General features: G+C 36.8%; 1 pseudogene; it reads right to left on the bottom strand.

The window, feature by feature from the left end:
- Nucleotides 1-880: 880 nt before the first annotated feature.
- On the bottom strand, nucleotides 881-4,960 carry LOC122148912 (annotated as a pseudogene).
- Nucleotides 4,961-9,447: the final 4,487 nt, after the last annotated feature.

The raw sequence follows: 9,447 nt of genomic DNA, 5'->3' as shown, positions 1-9,447 counted from the left end.
ATCTTCCTCGGAGACAGGTTCTCAATTCTCAGACAATTTTCACATGTAAGAAAATTTAAATGATACTTATAAAAATGTTGACTACTTTTGTTATTTTGCTAAGTGCATTAAAGCTGATAAATATGTAACTTTAATTTTCTGGAAGAAGAAAAAAAAACAACAGCTGTACATTAAGGAAAGTTTTTATTGAAATTTTCTGAACTCTGCATCATCAAAATAGGTCATTTATTTATTTATTTTTAAGATGCAGGGCTATATTATTATTCCTGCCCATGCGGCCTAGGTGATGTCTTAAATGAACAGCATCTAACAACTCTCTGGTTGTTCTAGAAAGACTGATATGATATCAAAGTGTACTGATCAATGCTGCATGATAAGGATCCATTCTGATTTCATGGCATCTTCTCTGAACCCAATTTTTTGGTCCCACTTTACATTAGTTATCTTTAACTACTATGTACTTATGCCAAAAATGTATTTTTTTTAGGTACAGTGTACCTATTATGTTCATGTTGAATTGCAAAAGACTTTTGCTGCTATAGAGGTGGGAAACGGTTAAGGTTAGAGACAGGTTTGGTAGTATGAGTATATTTAAGTTATAGAGGTAGGGTCAATAGAGTAATTACAGATGGAACTACAGAAATTAATTAAAGATATATTTACAGGAAGGAATTTTTAAGTACAATGTAAAAACGTGTATGTGCACAACAAGTGCACTGTGTCACATATTAATCTAAATAAGTACAGAGTAGTTAAAAACACTTTAAGTGGGTCAAATGTTTTTTAAGAAACAAGCTTTAATAAGAAATTATGAAAGTTTTTTATTTTCTCAATTACTTTGTCTACTGTTTTTTTTTTTTTTTTACCTTATAAGAGATTGTCAATGTTGTGCCACAATGGTTATCTTCTCCGGCATGTCTCAAAGCCTCTCTTGTGTCGCCAGAGAGAACAATTCAAGAACATCAGGACAGATCTCTGTGATACTCAAAGATCTACCTAAGCACACACAATCACACATGTGGATGCGGGACATGGGAAACAACTTTTTGAATGGCACATTGAAATTCTGTGGGCACAGATAGCATGTGGGCCTGATTATCACAGGGAGTTCTTCAAGAATCACATGATTCCTCCTCTAATTCAGCATTTGTACAGACCTATGTACTGCCTGACAGAAATGGAGATTGTGTAGAATTAGAGACAAATGTCTTCATCAAGCTGGAATCCAGCTTATTTTGTTGTTTTCCTCTGTTGTTTATATTGTATTCACATTTCCATAATGTCAGACATGCTTTGTTCCTGTTGGTCTGTTACGCTTGCCGAGTAGACAGACATCTGCAAACACTCCAATTCCATCTCATTTTTGCCCTTTCTGCTGATGCGGACTGAGTTCCTGCAAGGCCAAGTCTGTCTCTTTCATTTCCACATTCTCTCTTTTCGTCTCCTCCTCCTCCGCACGACTCCCCCTACCTCCTGGCTATCTCCCTCTCTCCCTCCCTCCGCCTCTGTCGTCCTTTCTCTCCCTTGTTCCGACGCTTTTTTGATCAGTGCAGCAGAGTGGATTCCTGCCACTCTGGCAACTTTGCGCGGCTCGGCAGTCATTAGCATACTGATTAAGCAGAACAGGCTCGTCAGAGATAGCACTGATCAAAGACCGAGACTGCACTCGTGTGTCACAACACAGCGCAACATATGCCCAAAAAAAAAAAACACAGACAGGATGCATGCCGTAGAGGCAGAGCTGAGAGAGGTGAACAGACTTTGACAAACAGAGATGGAGGGAAATGCAATATCACTTTCAGTAAAGGTACACTGATGTACAAAAAAAGCAGTTAAGATAGTGAGGTCAGTGAATCATGGAGGAATACAGCGTTCAGGAGTGTTAGTTTTAAAACATTTTGCAATATTGAGTTAATAATTACTCATTTAAAAGTAACTAATTACGGTACATGGAAATTAATTTGTTAAGACCCTTTTGTGTTACATTTTCTTACCTTAAGACTTAAGGGTTTAAGCTAGTCTTAGCTGATTTAAGATGGGCTTCAGCTACTTTGTCAGTTGGTTTAGCTGGTCGGCAAGTTTTTCCCCAATATCATATTTAATAAATAGGGTACTATTTGATGTGACCTAATGTGTATTTACAAAGAAATTACAATTGAAGGAGACACTGTATTATGTACCAGAAAAATGCTTAATTGTTCATTATTATTAATCTCATGCTCAGCTCAGTCAACAAGACACTGATTGTCATAATGGCCAAGAGCAAATTCATTTAGTTATTCTGTCTTCTGTAATAAATAAATAATAATAAATAATAATGAAAAATATATTTGTCAATAATGAAACGTGAGTGTGTGTGCGTATGTAATTTGAGAAAGTAATTAAATGGGTTGGGTGAAGTTACTGATCTGCAGCAATCGTGACTGAAGGGCTGATGGGAATAAAAAAGGGCTCCTCTTGACAGGAGCAGATCACTGATCCCACAAGCTCGGAGGCAGAGGCCAAAATACGAGTGTTCTTCTCACTCAGGTTCACGCCAGCCATGGAGGCCACATCATTAATGTCATCATCATCTCTAAACGAAAGTCGATCAAGAACACAAAAGGATAGAATTTCAGTTTTTGTCTTAAAATTGAATATGCTAATAGCTCATCTAGAAATCTTAATCTATAGCGACATTGACTGCCTTCTATTCACATTCATTCTATAAAGAACCAATAAGCACATTCACCCTGCTGTGCAGCAGGGAATGGCCCGCAGGTCAGAGCTATTACCGGAAAGAGCCCGAGGTGCTGTCCTTGAAGCCGTGTGCCTGCACTGGAAGGGGCGGCTGGGAAAAGTGTGTTTTAGACGCCTGAAGGATGGACTGCCGCACAACAGCACCTGTGGGGACAGAAAAAAAATACAGATATTTTTATCAGCTCAAAATGAATTGGGACACTTGGAAGTGAAAAAGACACAAAAGTAATAAAAGATCATCTAGTCTTTCAGTGTATTGAGCTGTAATCAAAATGATGTTCATGTAACCCATATACACATATATACTGTACATATATATATATATATACTGTATATATACATATTTCTTTTTTTATTATTTATTATTGAAGGTTTCATTGATCAACAGTTTAACAGAAGTGTCTATGTGTTGAGGTCAGAATTATATGCTCCCTTGTTAAATATGAGGAAAAAAAAATTAAAATCACAAAAATCTAACCTTTCATTTGGGTAAAACAATTGAAAGTGGGCATAAAAAAATCACATTATGAAATAAATGTTTTTGCTCCAATACATGTTGGCCAATTATTAGCACCCCTAGACATTTTTATGAATAAAATATGCATAGAGTATTTCCATTCCCAAGTGTTACATGTAAATGTCTAGCCATGACTTGAATATAAATAAATATAAGATAATCATCCATCACAACAGAAAGAGAAAGTGGCTGTGAGAAAATAGCTAAAGCATTTAAAATCCCCATTTCCACCATCAGGGCAATAATTAAGACGTTCCAATTAACTTCAGATATTATGAATCTGCCTTGGATGAAGAAATGTGCCTATATTATCCTAATGCATGGTGAGGAGGATAGTTTAAATTGACAAAGACTCTCCAAGGATCACAGCACTCCTTACAACAGCACAAATAGCTTGGGAGGGTTTCAAGAAAAAATATCTAATTTGCTCTCATCCCCGCCAAACTCTCCAAGGATCACAACTACAGCTTATACCTGCTGGGTGAGTGTTGGTTTGAATGACCATCTGTTCGGGGTTAAGTTTGGTTCTGTGCAGGTAAGCCTGCCTGAGCTGATGTCAAAGACTGTTTGATGATTACTCCTTTAGGTTGCTGGATCACCTGACAAAGTAAAAAAAAAAAAAAAAAAAAATCAATAAGACGACAGCAAATATTCATAGAAGGTATGCTGGGTTTAGTCCACCTCGAGGACATTGTAGAAACCATTTTAGACAGGAGCACGTTCTGCAAACCCTCAGAGCACTTTCTGATTCTGAAGTAATCAAAACCTCTAAAGTCTATTCAGGTGTATGGGAAATGAGCTTCTGTATTTCAGTGGAAATCCATCAAGACGTCCAATAAAATGGTGATATTAGATTACAGAAAAACAAATCATGACATTATTTGAATATGATAACATGACATTCCTGGTAAGAAATGGGGTAAGACTCATGCATCTTTGTCTCTAGTGTAAAACTAATTTGGCTCTGCTTGGGCTTGTGGGACACTGGTGGTTTTAAGTGAATTAGCCTGTACACCGTGGGCGGTGGTGAGTTAACCAGGAAATGAAGACAAAGTGAAGAGAGGCTGTCATAAAAATGAACCAGTGCGCTGGGACGGAGGCAGTGTGAATCTCACACAAACACACACACACACAGTCTACTGAGTCTACTATTACATAAAACATCAAAACTGTGTATTCAGGATCCCCAAATACATACCTGAATTCCAGACACCATATGGTACTCTAACTATTGATAGAGGAATCATACCTGCAGATTAACATTAAAACGATGCACATCCAGGTTTGTTTCCCTGGTGAAAACACAAACACCGAATGATCATTTGTTTTCATATTATCAAATTACTCTTCCGTTGTTTCATATAGGCAAACCCCTGAAATCATCATGATGAATTACATTGCCGGGACTAAACATGGGCCGGGGGTTTACCAGCTGAGCCGTTCTGGTTGGCTGGTTGGGCTAGAGGGAGGAGCTGACCGAAACAGTGGACTTCTGGTTTGTGGCCTTGGTTGATGCTGAATCTGTGGACGTGAGTTGGTCACACTGCTGAATGAAGAGCTGTGAGTTTGGGGTGAGCTGACGGACAGCTGGCAGGCTCCTCTAAAAGAATTAATACATCAGCATCTCTGGTTATATGTCTTTAATTTAGCTCATACCAAAGAGGTCCTGTCTCATTCATACATGAGCTATGAAAATCTGATAAAAGATTTCTTCTTAAAATCAGTACCCTCATATATACCCATATGTCTTTGTTGAAGTTGTTGATAATATGTAAATGAGTTTTACAAGTGAAGAAACTGTATTCACCTTTAGGAAGGCACTAGATTTGGTTGAGGGGATGATTTGAGCTCCATGTTGTTTTTTAGTAAACTCTTCTGCCTCTAGTTTCCCATCCTACATGTAGAGAAGAAAACAAAAGCCCTTTCAAACACATAATGTATTGTGATATATTGATTTTGAAAGCAGAAAGTGACATCACACCATCAGGCCTTTGACAAGAGCTCTGACGTTCAAGAGCCATGTTAGCCGAGCGAGTGCCACTCGATGCTAGCTTCATAAGAGTGACCAGAACATTTCTACATTTCTTAATTCCGTGTTAATGATAAAGAAAATTCAACATTACCAGTTTTATGATGCACATATTTAAAATATTAAAAAACATTGGTATTGACTGATGATGATAATATTTAATTTCAAACATCAAAAATGTACTTTTAGATCATCTAATATTCAATGAATCTTTGAAAACAACTTAAATAACAAAAAAGTATATTTTTAGCAAATATACATTTTTCATACTGTACATACAAGTTGAGATCCCTTTATTCACTTGTAGCATTTATAACAACTGATTATTATTATTATTATTATTATTTTTTTTTTAGATTATTTAGACAAAACTGCAAAATTTTAATATCTGCCATTTATTGGACATAACACAAAATAATCATCTGTTTTTCCGTATTGGAAAAATTTTATCCCTACTTTTCAAAAAGTAAAAGGAGGAATAACTTGAATATTTTTAGCAATGTTTCAAGATGAACACTGACTGGATTGAAGCAACTTAGACTGATTTGATTATCCGTTCATTAGTTTTTCGTCTTGTGAGTATTAAATAAGTTACATCAGGCTTTTGAGGAACATTTATGTGTTCTTTTCTCAATCACCATTGTATTGCACTGCACTAAATGTTCTGCCCCATGCTTAAAACTAAAGAGCTTTGATAAAAAACTGAAAACATTAAAATATCATCTAACAAAGACATAATAGGAGATATTGTGTGACAAGTGTTATTTATATGCATTTTCTGCAAGGAGTCTGCTATATTGTAATAAAAATCTCATGGATTTACATTACAAGCAATTTCAGAATTTCATCCTACTTGCTGGGCATATAAATATCAGCAATCTCCATATTCTCATATATTTCATACTATATGAGCCATAAAAGCCTGGTGTACAATATATGACACAACAAAAATACTTTTTCGATTTCTAAAAAATATTTTGTCTTAAGTTTCTGTTAAAAGAATACAGGCTTTCCAGGTTTAATATTAGTGTATCCCTACACATAACTTGTAGCATGAACTTACAGCTGTAACAGTGACTGAGGTTATTATGTGTTTGTGCTAGATCTGGTCGGTACATTAGGAGACACCATATGTGGGGCATTACGCTGGGTGGAGAGAACACCTTTGCCCACAGACTGCAGAGGAAATGAAACATATACATGATTATGAATCAACACAGAATGACCTACATTTCTATTTAAATCACTGAAGGAAAGCTAACAATGCATTTCAGTCAACATCTTGCCCTGAAGTCAGAGTATGAATCATTTTTTTGTTTTGTTGTTTGGATCAATAATTGATGCAGCCAAAGTGAGTAATACCTTTACAGCAGAGGTATTAATTATGGTAGTTGCAGTGACAGAATTAGTCCTCTGGTTAAAGGTCCCTGGTGTGCTGCTGTTTGGAGTCATTTGACTGGCTTTGATAACAGGCCCGATGGTAGAGCTGGGCTTTCTGATGGCTGTCCCTGTAACATCGGCTGGTTTAATAATGGTAGCTCCTGTTGTACATAATGGTGTGAAAATAGCAGTCCCTGTAGCGGTGGGTGGTTTCTGAACGGCAGTCCCTGTAGTGGGGTTAAGTTTAATATTGTTAGTAGCTGATGCACTGGAAGGTGGGAGAGAAATTCTGATGATTGGTGTAGTGGTTACAGTTGCCTGTAAAAAATGGTGCATTTCCATAATAAATCAAATGCTTGTAAGATATCTTGTATGACGGCTTTTCAAGCTTTTTGTAATGCCAATGACAGATGCATTTATATTGTGACAAATAGTAAGCATGATATTAAAGTTTTTCCAACATAATTAGCCTGTTTTCCCACAGGATCAAAAAACAAAGAAAAAAAAAAAAAGGCTTTTTCTCCCACAATTCCGAATCGTGCAATTCTGACTTTTTTCTCTTATTTTGAGCTTACTTTCACAGTTGTGACTTTTTTCTCAGAAGAAAAAAAAGAGATGACTTAACATCTCACAATTGTTTTGTGTTTCTGCCACAAATTAAAAAAAGTAATTTCTGCTTTTCATCACACAATTCAGATTTTTTTCTCTCAATTGCAAGATTATATCTCACAATTCTGACTTTTCTTCTCACAGTTCTAATTTTAATATATCTCACAAATTCTGAATTTATTTCTCTGAGTTCTAAGTATGAATAATCAGTCTGAATTGTGAGATCAAACTTTTTTTTCATATACAAGCATACTTATTGAATACTTCTTATACAGCCACATTACATTTAAATGTTATGTAAAAAATATATATTTTGCATTAAATATGTATTTTTATACACAGTTAAATTATAATATAATCTATTATTAAAAACAATTGTATTAATATAAAAAAATGAATATTTTAAGATAAAGGCTAATATTCAAAATATAAAATATGAATTATAATATATTACATTTTAAATTAATTCAAAAGTATTTGTATGATGCTTTTCATAATGAAAGATAATTATACATAAAATCTGAAAGAAAAAAGAAAAGAAAAAGAAAACTGCATAACTGCTCATGCATAAACAAAAAAAAAAAAAAATTGTCCACGGACCCCATTTTGGCCCTCTGGTGATCCAAAGACCCTAGTCTGAAAACCATATTTATCTCACTGGATCTTTGTTTCTATTCCCAGCATTAAAAATAAGTGACAAAAATAACACACCTGTGAGGATGGGGTCTAAGCAGTGGCACTGGCTGGTTTTGGCAGCATTCCCTGAGCCTGTGCCAGAGCCTGCTGAGAGACCAAGATCAACTGCCCGCTGTCACTGCGGATTAACACCATTCCTTCAGAGGCAGGGGAGAGAGAGTAAGACATCGCCAGGGACTGATAAGTAGGCTTGGTTAAGTACAGTTCGAATACACTAATATACCAACAATTGAAACAGTGTGGATCCTGAATCCACCCCGTAAAACTCACGGTGTGGGACCTGGAAGTTGGCAGGCAGCTGCAGTGGCACAAGTCTGAGGGCTGCGTGTCATTGGTACACTTTGTGATGGGGTGGAAATCCTTGGCAATGTCACGACTGCCCCTTTGGCAGTGGTCAGTGTGGTGACCCTGGGCTGGCTTATGGCCACAGAGCTTACAGAGACCCTTTCCAGGCTGAGGAAACCAGTGCCAAACTGGTGGCCCCTGCTCCCTGAATATTAGACGTCATCACCCTGGCTCCTACAAGCACTGGTGTGGTGGATCTGATCTGTGCAGGGCCTGATATGATCTTTGGAGCAGGTTCAGATGAGGCTGAACTGGAGCTCATGACTGTTACAGGACGCTAGCAGAGTTTGATGAATCAGCCTCTGCCTTTGGTTTCGACTGTTCTCTTTCCCCATTAGGGGAAGCTAAATCGGGTTTGCTGTTTTCAGAGATGTTAGCATTAGCGTTTGAGTCTGACTTTTCTCTTTTCCTGTCTAATGAGGTGTCCACAGACTCCTCAGTGTTACTTGTTTGTGCGTTGTTGTTGTTTCTCTGGTCACTGTCAAATTCATCTGAACCCGATGTTTCTGACGTTATGTAGTCTACTTTCTCGATGGATTAAACACAGTTTGAATAATTTGGTAGAGAGGATAACCATGAAGCGTTTTTCCATCTATTTAGTCGAATAATCAAATTTACGTGTACAAATACGCGAGCAACACGATTTTGATTCACCTGAAGGATCCGAATCATTAGAATTCATTCAAACTCTTCATGATTCTTCGGTTCTTTCATTGAGTGTTTCTGTACGCTATACAGTTACGCCAGTAGATGGAGACAAGCAAATTTCTTTTTTTGTGTGTAAGCGAGTCAGTGAATCACTCAACAGATTCGCTAAAAGTACAGAGTCATTCATGAGGGAAACAAGGGTTTGTGAATGAGATGCTTTGTTCAGTGCCATTCCCAATCTCGTCACTGTAAATTGGCCTGTCAATCATCTTTTCACAGTTAACATCCTCTACATTTAATTTAATTTAACTTCCTACTGTATTGGAGAGAAATAAAGTAGCATGTTGATCTGCCAGCTGTGGGTCTTTATGCAGAGAACTATGATCATATTTTTTTTTTTTTTTGCATAATGATGCATTTAAAAGTTAATGGCCAAGTGGATGTTTATAAAAGTTCACATTGTTGTTGCAGATGAAATATAACA

The sequence above is a fragment of the Cyprinus carpio genome, chromosome A20 (assembly GCF_018340385.1).
Source record: "Cyprinus carpio isolate SPL01 chromosome A20, ASM1834038v1, whole genome shotgun sequence".
Lineage (NCBI taxonomy): Eukaryota > Metazoa > Chordata > Actinopteri > Cypriniformes > Cyprinidae > Cyprinus > Cyprinus carpio.
The sequence above is the reverse complement of the archived record's forward strand: the minus strand, read 5'-3'. Positions and strand labels throughout refer to the sequence as shown.